Genomic DNA, 18227 nt, shown 5'->3' on the forward strand with positions numbered 1-18227 from the left:
TCTTGACCATTTTCTAGACAATCTTCTTGATATTTTTGTTTGTTGCTTCTGCGGTGCCATTTTCTGGACAAAGTCATAATTCCTTTTATACAACACATTCCCATTCAAGAAGAACTTGGCAAAGAGATTTCTCAGAGCCTTCTTATCAGTGATGGACACATTCTCAAGATACTCTTGTTTCTCTAGATACCTTTTAATGTCGTAGAACTAAGGTTGATCATCAAATTCTGCCTTAGTTTCTAGACAATATGCATTTTCATCTAGGTGTTCAATTTGGATAGAGGGTGCTTTATTTTTCCACTTGACTTTGAACATGGATATCAAGGTAGCCAAAGCATCTTCTAGTTGATTCTCTTCCCTAGGAATATAATGAAAAGTGATTTCATCAAAGTAGGGAATCAACTTCATGACGTTCTCCTTGTATGGAATCAACTTGATATCACTAGTATCCCAATCTCCCTTGATTTGACTGATTACTAGAGCTGAATATCCGTAAACCTCGAGGATTTTTTATTCTCAGATCGATGGTTGATTCAACACCGAAGATACATGCTTCATATTCTGCCATATTGTTGGTGCAGTCAAAATATAATTTTGCAGCGAACAGAAGGTGAAATCCAGTTGGAGAAGTAATAATTTCCCCAATCCCGTGACCTTGAGCATTTGAAGCACCGTCGAACACCAACCTCCATTGCGATCCTGGTTCAGGTTCTAAGTCAGGGCCTAGAATCTCATAATCTCTGATAAACAAGATCTCCTCAACTAGAAAGTTGAACCTCATAGGTTGATAACCCTCCACAGGTTGATGAGAAAGATAGTCAAATAACACACCCCCTTTAATAGATTTTTGGGTAACATACTGATGTCATACTCTTTTAGTCGCATTTGCCACCAAGCAATTCTTCCAACGATAGCGGGCTTTTCAAATATGTTTTTTATTGGATCCATTTTGGATATCAACAAAGTAGTGTGGCAAACCATGTGTTGTCTTAGGCGTCGAGCAGCCCAAGCCATAACATATCAAGTTTTCTCTAAGAGTGAATATCTGGTATCATACTCAGTGAACTTCTTGCTCAGATAGTAAATGGCATGTTCTTTTCTGCCTGTGTCATCATGTTGACCAAGTACACAACCCATCGATTCATCCAATATAATAAGATACATGATCAAAGGCATACCCCGAACATGTAAGATTGGTGGTTCTTGCAAGTATTTTTTTATTTTTTTCAAATTCCACTTGGCAATCATCGTTCCACACGATCATTTGATTCTTTCTCAATATCTTGAAAGTTGGTTCACAGGTATCCTTCAAATGGGATATGAACCTTGGGATATAGTTGAGTCGACCTAGGAAGCTCTGAACTTCCTTATCTGTTTTGGGAGGTGGCATGTCTTGAATTGCTCGGACTTTGTCGGGATCAACTTCAATGCCTTTCTAACTAACAATGAAACCCATAAGTTTACCAGATCGTACCCTAAAGGTGCACTTTGCAGGATTTAACCGCAACTTGAACTTTCAGAGTCTAGAAAATAGTTTCCTCAGATGATCCAAGTGCTCGTCTTTAGTCTTGGATTTAGCAATCATATCATCTAAGTAAACCTCAACCTCTTTATGGATCATATCGTGAAAGGGAGTCACCATGGCTCGCTGATATGTTGCCCATGCGTTCTTCAAACCAAATGACATGACTTTGTAGCAGTAAGTTCCCTAAGTCATGATAAAGGTAGTATTTTCCATATCATCTGGAGACATCTTTATTTGATTATACAAAAAAAAAACATCCATGAACGAGAAAATGGAGTACTGAGCAGTGTTGTCGACCAAGACGTCAATATGAGGAAAATAAAAGTCATCCTTTGGACTCACTTTATTGATATCTTTATAGTCTATGCACATCTTGACCTTACCATCTTTCTTTGGAACTGGAACGATGTTGGTAACCCATTGAGGATATTCATAAATGGATAAGAAGCCAGCATCAAACTGCTTCTTCATATCTTCTTTGATTTTCAGTGTCATGTCAGGTCTAGTCCTTTTGAGCTTCTGCTTAACAGGAGGACATTTAGGCTTGAGTGGCAAATGATGCTCGACGATGTTTGTGTCTAAACTAGGCATATCTTGATATGACCAGGCAAAGACGTCCACATACTCTTGAAGTAATTTAACCAGCTTAGTGTGCACATGCTCTTCAAAGGATGCCCCTATTTTGACTTCCTTTATGACTTCTTCGGAGCCCAGATTGATAACTTCTACAAGCTTTTGATATGGCTTAATCTCTTTCTGCTCATGCTCAATGAGCCTTGCTGGTTCATCTGGAAAGTCACAATCTTCCTCATCGTCATATTAGGCTTGGTTAATTGGAAACCCAAAGTTACAAGGGATATTTTCCATGTTGTTTCCAATGGATTTATTTTCTATGAATGTTTATGAACTTATTTTAGAACGGGCTTTATGAAAAGTGTAAAAGAAAAAGAAACCTTTGCCATTTATTTTTGTGAAAAGTAAAATAAAAGAAAGGAAAGGAACATGATTTTGAATGCAAAGAATGTTTTTATTTATTGATAACATAATACTTTGAAAACAAGGAGGTCCTTAAAAGATATCCTCTTATCTCGGGTGAGGATAATGAATTAAAAAGACAAAATGCATTACATTGTAACAGAAAAGAAAATGGGGACCATGGAGGTCTTCCAATTGTTTAGCATGAAGCCAGGTGGGAGTTCATGCGCAAAGCTTGTAATCTTTCTGATACTGCTTGCACCATCAATAACTGCCATAACTTTGAAATCGAGCACTATTGAACTTGACGGGGAAGAACTTCTTCCGGCTCTCCGAATTTGGAAGGCGTGACGATGGGCGATAACCGATACCAAATCGATTATGCTTCTTAACAAAATCTACTATCTGACCCCAACCCGGAGGAGAGCCCTTCTCAAGAGTTTCCCTGGCGCTCTTCACAAATTATAGAACCATTTCTGCTACCTTATCTGGAGTAGATGTAGCAAAACTGACATTTTCGAATTCCAAGCAATGGAAAGGAACCTCGGTTATGCCTTCTTTGGTTGAAAATGATGATGATTCACTGACAAGCAAATCCTCTTCGCCACAAACAATGACCAATTTTTCCTCAAACATGAATTTAAGCTTCTGGTGCAGTATAGAGGTCACTTCCCCAGTGGCATGTATCCATGGTATGCCTATCAGGCAACTATAAGCTGGATTAATGTCCATCACTTCAAAAGTGATGGTGAACAAATGTGGTCCCACTTTGATAGGTAGATCGACTTCTCCAATTACTTGCCTTCTAGAGTCGTCAAAAGCTCTTACAACCAAGGAACTGGCTCTCATCTATGTCCCTTCTACTAGTGACTGACTTAATGTGTTCTTGGGAAACACATTAAGAGAGGAACCAATATCCACCAGGACTCGAGATATGAGTGTATCCATACATGTGGAGGAAATGTGTAAGGCTTTATTGTGAGCAGTTCCTTCAGCAGGCAATTCAACATTATTGAATCCTAAATGCTGGATGGATGTGATATTGGAGACAACCTCGTCGAATTGATCGACGGTGATATCATGCATTACGTGTGCTGTATTCAAGACTTTCATTAAGGCAGTTCTATGGGCTTCAGAACTTAACAACAAGGATATGATCGGAATCTTGGACGTTGTCTGCCCTAGCTGATCCACTATATTGAAGTCACTCTTCTTGATTAGCTTGAGGAATTTTTGACCTTCCTTTGAAGATATGTTCGTCTTATGGCCTTCAGGTTGAGCTTGTGCATCCATATTTTCTTTAACTTTTGTAACTTCTATTGATCTGCTTGTAATGTCTTTCCCCACATGTGAGAAAGTAGTTGCAACCATGGTGGCATGGATTGATGTTGATGGGATATATGCTAATGCCTCCTTCTATTGAGAAGGAGTTTTTGACACAATCTTCTCTTTTGGAGCAATAACTATTGGCAATGTTATCTTCGATGTGAACTTTGGAGTAAAGACATGACCATTACGAGTCATGCCCCTAGTCCCATCTATATTGACTATTTCTGCTTCAGAGAACTGTATTAATTTACCTCTCACATATGTAGTGGTGTCGTACCTCCAAGGTACAACCATGGTACTCTAATACAGAAACGGCCCAGGGACGCATGTGTTAATTGGTTTGATCTTATTCATGGGAACTTCAATTTGCTTATTTCTGTAGATGATGGTAATAGGCTCAATGGCATACCTCTTCAATAATATTTGAATTGGTGAATTGAATCACCCATTGATTCATTAGCTCTTGCACACAACTTTTCAATTTGTTACAATCATCGGGCTCAGTCTCACAAATCAGACAATCATCATGGAGATCTTCTAAGAAATAATGTTCTTGCAACTTCTTCGCAATAACTTCCATGGGTGTTTTGACCTTATTAACCTCCTTAACCATTTATGTTCATTCCTCCTCTTTAATTGCATTAACTATCGGTCCATTATGGACGGGCAAAGGGTTAGTCTTCACGTTGGGTTATTCTTCTAAGAAAGACAAAATCTTCTGATCAATAAGTTCTTGCCCTTGGTCTTAAACACTATGCAGTTCTCGGTAGAATGCCCTATGAACCCGACATGGAACGCACACGAGACGTTAGGATTATGCTTGGGGTGATAAGGGAAAGCAGTGGGTGAGATCTCTTTTGGTACAATTTCCCCCACATGGACAAGGTATGGTAGCAACTGGGTATATGGTATTGGAATTTTTTAAAAATGAGGTTGTCTTCCCATTTTGATTATTATTCCCACGTCTATTCTGCCCTTGGCCTTGACTTATGTTGTTCTGAAGTGGTTGTTGATTTTGAAAAGCCTGAGCTTGTGGAGGCTGCTGATATTGAGGAGGTGCTTTATACTAAAATGGTAGGTGTTGGTATTGAACCGCAACGACATATGGATATGGGTAGTATGGCATATGAGCCACAAAAGCTTGAAATTTATGACGAACAGTTTCCATAACAACACTTGTTTCCCCCTCCTTCTTTTTGGTGAAGATGCTCTAAGGTTTTTTAGCCACTGCCTGCTGATTAGCAGCGCCAGAAATCTTTCCAGTCTTCAACCTATTTTTAATGCATTGTAGCAGGAAATTCATGATCATCAAGCTATTGACAAGCTAGAGATCAATTAACAAGAGTCGCCATCATGCTTTTAGTGTTTCCAAGGGAAAAGGGAAAAAGTATGAACAAAACCCAAATAGTAAGAAGTTTTCAAATAAAAACTAATAAAAGTTAGAGATCACAGGTAAGGGGGTTGGTTACACAGAGGGAAGGTGTTAGCACCCAAAGTGTCCTAGGTACTCCTAGGGAGCCCTTTTTGTGTGCATATGTATTTTGTACAAAGTGATGTTTACAAACAAATAGAATGGGGGGATGAGAAAAGAATTCATTAATTATATTTTTATGTTTGACAAGACCTTCGGTCTCGTGCCTACGTACCAACATAAAAATGAGGGATCAAAACCTCGTAGTTCGTGCTATAAATTTCAAAATGAATGTGTTGGTTTTAACAAAATTTTAAGTTTAAAAGGCACAAAGGCCTGAAAATGGTTTGAATGAGTTAGTTCTTTTTGGCTTTTTGAAAGTTTAAGTCAAGTATGGTTAATTTTATTTACAAGTTTGATTTAAGAAAATAAGTTTGAAAATGCAATGGCATAAGGCCAAAGTTTCTATCCTTTTTTAAAAGTGGTCAAAGTTTAGAACAAAAATAGTTCACACAGAGAAGATTTTGAAAATGGAGGGAGAGATTTTGAAATTAAAGAAATGGGGAGAAGATGAAGAGACTACCCTATGCACAAAAATTAAAAGTTTAAAGTTGAAAAGATCTGACCAAGTGAGTAGCAATCCAATAGACAAGTATGTCAATAGAAACCCAGGATTCCCTTGGACTTTTAGAATCAAACAACACACAAATGCACAATTATATTCTCTTGAAGAGCAAGGCATCAAATAAAGATGGCCTTATCCAAGCTTATCCACTTCATGATCTTCTTCAGAGTGGCCCATGCAATAGATGAATTCCACAAGTCACAAGTTCAGAATAACAGCTTCAAAATGATCATGTTGCAGATGAATCTGAGAGAGACCTTCAAAGATGTATCAGATGAATTTCATATTTGCAAGCACTTGGTTCTTCACAAATTGACATTGGCCAAGTCCATTAGCTTAGGAAGGTTGCCTAGATTCTAAGTCCTTTGCTCAAGATCAAACCAACAGTCCACTCAAAAGTTTTTTAGGGTTTTTGTTTTTATTATGTACATTAAATGGTCAAAGACCAAAACAAACAAGCAAAGTATCCTCAAATAAAATAATATCACACAATATGGTCCAAATGGACAAAGTGAAAATTACATTAACGTAAACAATTAGAATGATATGTATAATGGCAAATGATATAAAATGCTAAAAGTAAATTGCATTAAAGTAAAAGCTTGAAATTTAATGTTAATGGTTAGTAAGTTAGAAGTTAGTTTTGTTTTGCTTTTGATTTCAAGACATTCTTTGGAGAACACTCAACCCACTTGCCACAAGCATGGATCCTTGAACCAAAACATCTTCCAAAGGAAGGAAAGAAGGCCAAGTTTCCACACAATACCATGGAAGAGGGGAGACTTACAATCTCACTAACTAGAATGCTTATGCCTTTGTGTCACAAATTTAGCGCTATGTTAACCAATCGTAATTGGACTTATGTAGAAGTCACAACTATTTGAGGTCGGGCAATAGACTTTTGGTGTTAATGCATGTTGGAGACATAGTATAATGAACTATGCTCATGAAACATACCACACACAAAAATATGCAAAAGGTGTGGCCTAATCTCATCCATACTCATGTCAATTTTTCAATCAACTAGCATTAGGACTTTGAGATGTCATAGGCCAAATGAAAATGAATGAATGAAGAAGGGGAGTTAGATGAAGAGGGAAAGGGGTGAATGAGATCACAAATTGGTCAAAGGAGAACTTTTACCAAATTAATATAATTCATTCATTTTGGGAGATGGAATATACATTCCATCAATCCCCTAAATCCAATGATATTAACTTGACAAAGTCAAATCAACCTTGACCAAGGCCCAACAACAAACAGTAAACTCAAACAAGTCAATACGAATGGTCAACACAATTAAAATGGCATTTATTCAATTAAAAATAATAAAATAATGCATTAAAATCAAATATGTTTTGTCCAATTCCTAAAATCTCATCAAAACACCAAATAAATGGCCATGAGATTTATCATAGGTCAAACAAGGTCAAAGGGCCTTGGAGAAAAAATTTCATAATTTTTGGACACTTAAAAATATTTTTAAACAATTAAAAATAAATGAAAAATCAATTAATTCATGAAAAATATTAATAATGATCCAAAAAATAATTTTAATTCAGAATATGGAAGAGAAAAAGATTTTGAATTTTTTTGGTGAAAGTCCCATATTTTTTGGATCAATATTGAATTTAATATGAATTATTGAAGAAAATGCAATTAAAACAAAAATCAGAAAATTCAAAAATACGTGGACCATCAAATCTCCCTCATTAATTGAGGTGGCAGATCTGATGATCCAAAACGCGCGTTCCATGTGTTCCTGAGTCAACCGCGTGGCAAATGAAGTAATCAAAACAAACGCTCACGATTATAACATGAGACTTGGATCCTATGATTCAGAGGTGAGACACGTCATCGCCGGAGCCAGAGCTCCGGTCATCTTCCTCGGTGAGCTCCACCGGACTGGTCAAGATGAATCATCACCAAAATAAAAAATAGGGACATGATCTTAAAGAGAAAACAACATTGAGCTCGAATCTGACCTCCAATTCCTCCAATTCCAAATATATTAAGAGATATGTGGAATTGAAAAATGAGGTACATGAATTGAGTTGCTTCGATTTGACCTCAAAGCAACTCAATCTTCTTGCCTACATTGGTAGGACTTCAGCCAACCAAAGAATCAATGGAATTGAGCACTAAATTGAGAGAATCGAAGAGTTGAAAATTTCTGCAAATTACCTTCAATGGAGGTCTGATCTTGATGGATCTCAATCTGAATTGCACTTGGACTCACTCTAATTGCTTGCAGGAGAGGAATGGAAAGGCTTAGAAGCAATGGATTCCTGGAGAATTGAATTCCAAAATAGTGGAGAATCAAGCTAAAATTCAAATGAATTTATCAAGTTTATCCTATGAGAGTGAATGGTTTTCAATGGGGGATCAAAGCTGGCGCAATGTGTGTGTTAATTCTGAGCAAATGCAATTGTATTTATAAGGGAATTGGGTGATATTTGCACACTCACTTCCACTTTCCAAAATTGGCAAATGATGATGCCATGTTGCATGGGCGCGCATATGCCCATGAAATGATGGTTTGAAGGTCCAAATTGAAGATCAGATGCTTTGAAGATTGATTGGATTGCAAGGCAACTGAACATTGATGCTTGAAGTTGGACCCATGCCAAATGATATCAGTCTGTTTAAGCCATGTGCAGCCTTTGCATTTCTCATCCAAAATGAATGAATTTGAGCTCTTTGGAAAGGTGAGATCAATAGGAACAAGTTTGATGTTGGACACTTTTTCATTTGGAGCATGGAACTTGGAGAAATTTGAGGTGGAAGTTTGGAAAAATTTGACATATCAAAAATTTTCTAAGTGTCAAGCCATATATCTCAATATTCCACCTTGCTTAAATTTTTACGGGAGCTTCAAATGAGAAAAGTGTCTTCATCCAAGTTGTAGATCTCTCAAAGAAATTCAAAATGGTCACAAATTTCATGTCATTTGGATTTGAAATGATAGAGTTATTCATTTTTGAAGTTTGGAAAAATCACTTGATCAATGGTATAGGTCAAAAGTGACTTATAATGTAACCTCATATCACATGCTTAAAAAAGTTGAATTAGCTCCCACTTCAAACATAAAAGTTGAAGTAGACACATTTAATTTGATTGTGAAACTTGGAAATATTTCATCTCATAAAAATTGAGCAAGTTATGGCCTTGGGAAGTTGACTTTCAAATTAGGGTTTATACAAAATGACCTATAATGTTTCAACATAGAAGATGATTTTCCAAGAAAAACTAGCTCTAGGTATCAACATGAAAGTTGTTTATAATGTCATTTAGAGAAAGTTTGCTGTAGGAATCATTTTCATATGGTGAAAATTGTAGGAGATAGGGTCTAGGGAGACCCAGTTTTGATCAGATGAATCCATCTGGCCAACCACCATCAACCAACTTGCTAACTTCCAATTCTCTTGACTTTCTTGGCTCATGGTAGATCATATATGCATAATATGATGAAATTTTAAGTGTCCCTTGAGTAATTTGATCAATTGGTGAGATATCTTGTTGGAGAAGTTACTCAAGATACCCAGTCAAACTAGGGTTTCCAAGGCAAATCACCCTCAAACTCTTGAAGAAAACTTGATCAATATAACATGTAGAGATTATTGGGACTCATATATGATGCTCATAACCATTCTTGAATTAATTATTGGTTGTGCTCTTTGTTCATGAGGGTCTCAAACCCTAGATATGATCTTGATGAATCAATGAGATCATGCCCTTCCTACAAAAGAGTTAAGTAAATACAAAGACATATTTTTGGTATTTTGGTTAGTGAAATGATAATATACAAGTATGATATAATCACAAAGTGCTTGGTGATCTCTCCCAAAACAAACCAAATAAAAAGGGGTAAGGAGGATGCCAAGGTATGATCCCAATGCTAATGCATATGGTGGAAATGCATGAGGAATCTTAGGGTCAAAATTAGGGTCTTACAACTGCCCTTATTTAAGGACATTCTAACTGAGGAGGTGAAGGTTAAAATCTTCGGCTTGACTCAGTAGAATGGGATTAAATAACAACATAAAGAAACAAATTTTGGTCCCTAAGAGACCTCATGATGCATATGATGTGAATGCAAAAGTTAACGATTTGTGGGGAAATATTGCCACAAAGAAAAAGAAATCAGAGAGACCGAAAGTCCATAGGAGTATAATGTATACCGTAAGGAAAACTCACTGGGGAGACAAAGACTCTGGGGGGAAAAAGGAGTTATGCGTAGGCCAGGCTACGACTTAAAACTACTGGGGGGACTAGAGGGATTCCACAAAATGGAAAGACTCAGTCGGGGAAACAAAAACATCTGCAGGGGACACGAATAAGTCAGGATAAAACTGAAGTACTCGGCTCGTGCAGGGGAAAATAATGTCACTAGGGAAATGTGCATTCAACTCAACTGGGGAGAAAATAAAAATTCCAACACAGGAGGAGCAGAAATCTATTATCTACTACCTGTTACTGGGTAAGGAGATAATAAAGATCTGACAGAGAGACCATCCATCATCGGTTAAGATGAACATATCAAGGATGACTCACTAGGAACCGCCAGGAGGGGGTATTCACTATCGGTTACTGGATAAGAATAGCCTTGATGGGGAAAACTGCAGAAAATATTAGGATTTACAACTACCAGTCACTGGGCAGAAGACCAAGGGTGAGAGTATCCGTCATCGGTTAGGATGAACATATCAAGGATAAACTCGACAGGGAAGAAAATCCGTCATCGGTTAAAGTGAACATATCAAGGATAGACTTTCCTGGGGATGTTAAGGAGGATATCTGTCATCAATTAAGATGAACATATCAAGGATATACCAACTGAACAAAAGGGGTAATTACATCTATCGAAAACTTGATAGAAAACCGTCGGAGAGAGAATCCGTCACCGGTTAGGATGAACATATCAAGGATTAAACTATGCCAGGGGACAAAGTAGGATTTACAACTACCAGTTACTGGGTAGAAGACCAACCAAAGAGAAAATCCGTCATCGGTTAAGATGAACATATCAAGGATAGACTTTGAAAAGGGGAGTAAAAATAGGGATTACATCTATCAGTTACTGGATAGAATACCAAAGAAGAGAAAATCTGTCACTGGTTAAAGTGAACATATCAAGGATTGACTCTGTACAGGAAAAAGTAGGATTTACGACTACCGGTTACTGGGTAGAAAACCAACAAGGAGAAGAGAACCCGTCATCGGCTATGATGAACATATCAAGGATTAACTCTCTGAGAAACACAATAGGGTTTACAACTACCTTTTTACTGGGTAGAATACCAAAGAATGAGAACATCCATCACTGGTTATAATGAACATATCAAGGATGGACTCACGCGGGGGAAGGAAAAATATTCGTCACCTGGTTAAGATGAACATATCAAGGATATACTTCCAGAGGACTCTACTGAGGAGAAAAAGGGTACTCTTGCCGGGTATTGGGCAAGAAGTAACAATCTGCAAACTAAGAAGAATATTACCAGTTACTGAGTAATAGACTCTTAGAGGTCCAAAATATCCATCTAGGTAAGAGCTAGAAGGAAAACGGTCAATCAAGACTCAACCCATTAAGGACATATCTCAAGGGGAGTAATTCCATCCAGAAAATCTACTGGAGAGGAAACTGAAATAGTAATCATCCACGAGGAAAACAAACTCAGTGGGGAAACAAAGAAAGGTTAAAGTCTTTCTGCTTAAGGGGCTGACACTCTACAATTGAAGGAGGACAGACACCAGATTTGGTATGGGGATAAAGTACCGCCATAACAGAGAATGAGAATCTCAAACAAATCAAATATGAAGATGCGAGATATGCAAATTATGAATGTATATGTATATGTATATGTATATATGATGATTATGCTGACAAAACGATCACAAAGGATATAGAGGTGTCGCAAAGAAATTGAACCACCGGTACAATTCTCAGTCAATCCACAAAATATGGAGACAAACTGCTAGAGAACAGAGAGATCATCAATTCCAAGGGCTCAACCCTAGCTAGGGAAAAAGGAGATCTGTTGAGGATAGAACAATATCAACTCTGTGGGGAATTTTAGGTCAACACCATAAAAATGGGAGACAACCCTACAAGGAAAATAATCAACAAATGCTACTCAGAAACCAGGAGGAAACTTTGACTGGTAGCAAAGATACAGCGATCGGTGGGGACACCAAAAGCGATCTACTGGGGAAATATCAAACATTTCTGATGAAGATCCACCTGCTGAGGAAATACGACCTCCGTTGGGGAAGGCCGAAACTCTGATGGGGAAAAAGGATACGCTGCAACTCAGCTGGGAAAAAGAAAGAAGCTCCACTGGGGAACTGAATCTATCTACTAGGGATAACAGCATTCCATTGAGGAAATGAATCAACAATAATGTCTAGGGATACCCGAAAAGTTACTGCTTGGGGAACCACAGATGTTTCGCACTTAAAAACTTGTTATTCACTGAAATTCTGTTGATATTATTGTTACTTGCTTTGGAAAAGTTCTTGCTTTTATATTTTAAAGAAAACTTGATTTTGCTTTAAAAATTTAATTTCAAAATGATCATAATAAAATTTAAAACTATTGGCTGAAGTAAATAAGAGTAGAAACAATTGGATAAAAGCTCAACTTTATTTAATAGGATGGTAGTCTGTAAATGACAAGACTCCATAGATTTTGCAAAGTTGGAAAATGGCAATTTACATGGAAAAGGTTACATTGAATACAAATGATCCTTAATCCTTCTACCAACTCTTGATATCCATTGTGCTTTTGACCGCTGCTGGAGATGAACTGAGGTCAACCCTTGTGCTCAAGCAAGTCTTCAAAATACTGAAGATCAGCAGAATGTAGTTACTTGCCATAATCCTTAATTTTTGCATAAGTTGCCCCAAGGTGGGGTACTCAACTTATCGGGAAATTCTTTTTTGTTTTATGTCTCTAATTTTTGCCTGGATCGCCCTTTCGGGTTTTCAATCCACCGAGACGCTCATTTTTGCCTAAGCCGCCCTTTCGGGTTTTCAACTTAGCGAGCTGTTCTTTTATTTTTAGGCGAAGTATTTCTTGACTGCATCTGCGTTCACAGGATGAGTGAACTCTTCACCATCCATAGTTGTAAGAATCAATGCTCCTCCTGAAAAGGCTCTCTTGATAATATACGGGCCTTCATAATTAGGAGTCCATTTTCCTCTGGAATCTGGTTTGAACAATAAAATCTTCTTGAGCACAAGGTCACCTTCTCTGAACACTCGAGGTTTGACCTTCTTATCAAAAGCTTTCTTCATTCTCTGCTGATACAACTGACCATGACACATGGCGGTTAATCTCTTCTCTTCGATCAAATTCAGTTGGTCAAACCTGGTCTGACACAATTCAACTTCAATCAACTTGGCTTCCATGCGCACACGCAATGAAGGAATCTCAACCTCTACGGGGAGCACTACTTCCATATCATAAACAAGAGAGAAAGGGGTTTCCCCTGTTGAAGTGCGGACAGATGTACGAAACCCATGCAAAGCAAAAGGGAGCATCTCATGCCAATCCTTATACGTGACAACCATCTTCTGGATAATCTTCTTGATGTTCTTACTCGCAGCTTCAACAACCCCATTCATCTTGGGTCTGTAGGGAGAAGAATTATGATGTGCAATCTTAAAGTCTTTGCAAAGAGCTTCTACCATATTGTTATTCAAGTTTGATCCATTATCAGTAACGATCTTACTTGGCACTCCATAACGGCATATGATCTGATTTTTGATAAATTTTACAACAACTTGCTTGGTTACATTTGCATACGATGCCGATTCAACCCATTTTGTGAAGTAGTCAATTGCCACCAAAATGAAACGATGTCCATTCGAAGCTTTGGGATCAATCATCCCAATCATATCAATTCCCCACATGGAGAAGGGCCATGGGGAAGAGATAACATTCAATAGTGTTGGAGGAACATGAATCTTATCAGCATAAATTTGACACTTGTGGCACTTCTTCACAAATTCGCAACAGTCAGATTCCATTGTCAACCAATATTAACCTGCTCGCAACATCTTCTTCGCCATTGCATGTCCATTGGAATGAGTACCAAATGAACCTTCGTGCACTTTGGTCATCAACAAGTCTGCTTCGTGTCTATCCACGCATCTGAGCAAACCCATGTAGAAGTTTCTCTTGTACAGTATATCACCATTCAAGTAGAAATTACTGACTAATCTTCTCAAAGTCTTCTTATCTTTCAAAGATGCCCCAGGCGGGTAAATCTGACTTTGGAGGAAACATTTGATGTCGTAATACCATGGTTTCTCGTCTTTGATCTCTTCAACTGTAAACACATGAATTGGCCTATCAAGACGCATCACAGATAAATTGGGAATTTCATTCCAAAACTTCACTACAATCATTGACGCCAACGTTGCAATAGCATCTGCCATCCGGTTCTCATCTCGAGGAATATGATGAAACTCAACCTTTGTAAAAAAAGTTGAAATCCTCCTCGCATAATCTCTATATGGTATTAAACCGGGTTGATTTGTCTCTCATTCTCCTTTGATGTTATTCACAACCAAAGTCGAATCACCGAAGACATCCAAATACTTGATTCTGAGATTCATGGCCTCTTCAAGCCCCATAATGCAAGCTTCATATTCTACCATGTTGTTTGTACACTTGAAAGTCAATGTAGCTGTAAATGGTAAATGCGTACCCTGAGGAGTAATAATCACTGCCCCAATGCCATTTCCATATTGATTAACAGCTCCATCAAATACCATTCCCTAACGGAACCAAGTTCTGGCCCTTCTTCAAGTAATGGTTCATCACAATCTTTCATTTTCAAGTACAAAATCTCTTCATCAGTAAAATCATACTGCACTGACTGGTAATCTTCAATTGGTTGGTGAGCCAAATGGTCAGCCAAGATACTACCTTTAATTGCTTTCTAATATCGGTATTCGATATCATACTCTGATAACAACATCTGCCAACGGGCAATTCTCCCAGTTAAAGCAAGCTTCTCAAATATATATTTGATTGGATCCATTTTGGATATCAACCAAGTGGTATGATTCAACATATACTGACGCAGACGCTTAGCAGCCCAAGCCAATGCGCAACAAGTCTTCTCAAGCATAGAATACCGAGTCTCACAGTCAGTGAACTTCTTACCGAGGTAGTAAATTGCAAATTCTTCCAGTCTCATCTTGCTGACCAAGAACACAACCCATACTATCTTCGAGCACAGTCAAATACATGATCAACGGTCTTCCTTCAACAGGCGGAGACAAAATCGGAGGCTCAAGCAAATATTCCTTGATACTATCAAATGCTTTCTGGCAGTCTTCGGTCCAATCACAAGACTGACCTTTCCGAAGAAGCTTGAATATAGGCGCACATGTGGCAGTCATGTGGGAAATGAATCTGGAAATATAATTCAAGCGGCTGAGAAAACCTCTGACTTGCTTCTCAGTTTTGGGCGCAGGCATCTCTTGTATTGCTTTGACCTTGGCAGGATCAACTTCAATACCCTTTTCACTGACAATAAAGCCCAACAACTTACCAGAACGAACACCAAAAGTACACTTATTGGGATTCAAGCGGAATTTATACTTCCTCAAACGCTGGAATAGCTTCAAAAAATGCTCAACATGTTCCTCTTCATCAATTGATTTAGCAATCATGTCATCGACATATACTTCAATCTCTTTATGCATCATATCATGGAAAAGAGTAGTCATTGCTCTCTAGTAAGTTGCACCAGCATTCTTTAGACCGAAAGGCATCACTCTATAACAGAATGTTCCCCAGGGTGTAATGAATGTGGTCTTCTCCATATCTTCGGGTGCCATCTTAATCTGATTATATCCGGAAATTCCATCCATAAACAAAAAGACTTTGAATTTAGCAGTATTGTCTACCAACATATCAATGTGTGGCAGAGGGAAATCATCTTTCAGACTGACTTTATTCAAATCTCTATAATCGACACACATGCGGACTTTTCCGTCTTTCTTCGGCACAGGCACAATATTGGCCACCCGTTGCGGATACTCAGCTGTCACAAGGAAACCGATATCAATCTGCTTCTGAACTTCCTCTTTGATCTTCACAGCCATATCAGGATGCGTTCATCTCAACTTCTGCTTGACTGACGGGCATTCTGGCTTCAACGGCAATCTATGCTCCACAATCTTAGAATCCAACCCAGGCATGTCCTGATAGGACCAAGCAAACACATTTGAATACTCTCGAAGAAGATCAATCAACACCTTCTTAGCATCTGGACACAGTCGAGATCCAATCTTGACTTCCTTCACATCATCTTTGGAACCCAAGTTGACAAGCTCAATCTGCTCTTCAAATGGCTGAATAATCTTCTCATCCTGCTCAAGAAGACGAGATAATTCATCACTCACCTCTACATCACTTTCCTCCTCAGCTTCAAACACAGGGAACTCAAAACTTGGAGAAGGAGAAGGATCATTGTATTCAATGGGGTTAGGAACCAATCTGCATAATGATTTGATATTTTGATTTTAGAGAAGTGAATTTGGGACCAAATATTATACAGATGGACAACTATATTGTTTATTTATGTTTTTTGTGATTACCATTTTCAGAATAAAGCAAAAAGTAAAAAAATAAACATCAAAGATGTGGATGAATAGAATTAATTTTATTGATGATCAATTTAAAATGCCCAAACAATGTTCACTTCTCCCTTAGGCATAGGAGAAGGATTTTAAAATATAAAAGCAATTACTTAGATCGATGCAAAATAACAGGAATATCAACGGCAGTCCAATTGTTGCATGTCTTTCCATGCGTCACAAAGTTGGTGCAGTCTTCCTCTTCACTATCCTCTAGCACAGCAGCTAAGTGTTGTTCATTCCCATGAATGAACCCTCCGCTACGGAAGCTGAGTTGCATCTCTTCAGATCTAACAGCTGACGAGCCCTCCTGGAACCCCAAACCAGTTCTTCCTTTATTGTCGGAGACCTCTACCACACGCCCCCACTGATCATCAGGACCTTCTTCAACAATCTTCTGAGCATATTTCAGAGAGGACATAGGTGCCCCAACTCTCCTCTCAGCAGCAATAGACAAGGTTTGGAACGGAGTCCCAACCTCATCCTCAGCTTCTACATAGGAGAAAGATGACAGATGGCTAACCAACAGCGCTTTCTCTCCTCCAACAATTACTAGCTTTCCATTCTTGACAAATTTGAGCTTCTGGTGCAGAGTGGAGGTAACAGCCCCTGCCTCATGAATCCATGGCCTTCCCAATAAACATTTATAGGTCGGGTGAATATCCATTACTTGGAAAGTAATCTGAAAATCACTCGGACCTATCTTGACTGGAAGGTCCACTTCACCGATAACTAACTTGCGCGAGCCATCAAAGGCTTTGACAATCACCCCACTATATCTCATGGGAGCTCCTTGGTAAGATAAATTTGACAAAGTTGACTTCGGAAGCACATTGAGTGACGAACCGGTGTCAATGAGCACGTTTAACAAAGCATCTTCCTTGCAATTCATCGAAATATGCAAAGCCAAATTGTGATTTCTTCCCTCCTCGGGGAGTTCTTCATCGCAAAAGCTCAGATTATTGCATGAAGTGATGTTAGGCACAATGTGATCAAATTGATCCACAGTAACTTCCTGCTCCATGTATGCCTGTTCGAGAACTCTCTGAAGTGCTTCTCTGTGCGCTTCAGAATTCAAAAGCAGAGACAACACAGAAATCTTTGAGGGAGTCTAGAGCAACTGCTCAACCACATTAAATTCACTCCTCTTGATCATTCGGAGTACCTCATCATCATCATCGGCTTTCAAGTTGCTGGATTCACCAGACTTATCCTTTGAACAACCAACAGGATCTACATTAGGCACCTCCGCCTTCTTACCAACCATGATTTCTTCTTTATTTTCCGGGAACACCGGTCCAAAAACTCGACCACTGCGGGTCACCTTCGTAACATCGGCAATGCTCACCACTGAATTGGTCATAGGTAATGGTACCTCTTGACCATTATCTATCATTGTAGCATTGTACTGGTACGGTACAACCTTATCAGATGCATATGGGACTGGGCCCGCTAACCGTATTACCAACGGCGAAACTGATCTTTGACTGACGTTCTTGTTGCTGCTGCTATCATACTGAATCACTAACCGCTCTTGTTGTTTGAAAATGGGCACTATGACATTGACGTCGTTATCTACATGATGGGATTGACAAATCTGAATCATGCCTTCATCCATCAGACGCTGGATGTCCCTTTTTACCATAACACACCCCCTTGGGTTCACGCTACAAATATCACAACCATCGTGATCATGTTCACAG

The sequence above is a fragment of the Lathyrus oleraceus genome, chromosome 1 (genome assembly GCF_024323335.1).
Source record: "Lathyrus oleraceus cultivar Zhongwan6 chromosome 1, CAAS_Psat_ZW6_1.0, whole genome shotgun sequence".
Taxonomy (NCBI): domain Eukaryota; kingdom Viridiplantae; phylum Streptophyta; class Magnoliopsida; order Fabales; family Fabaceae; genus Lathyrus; species Lathyrus oleraceus.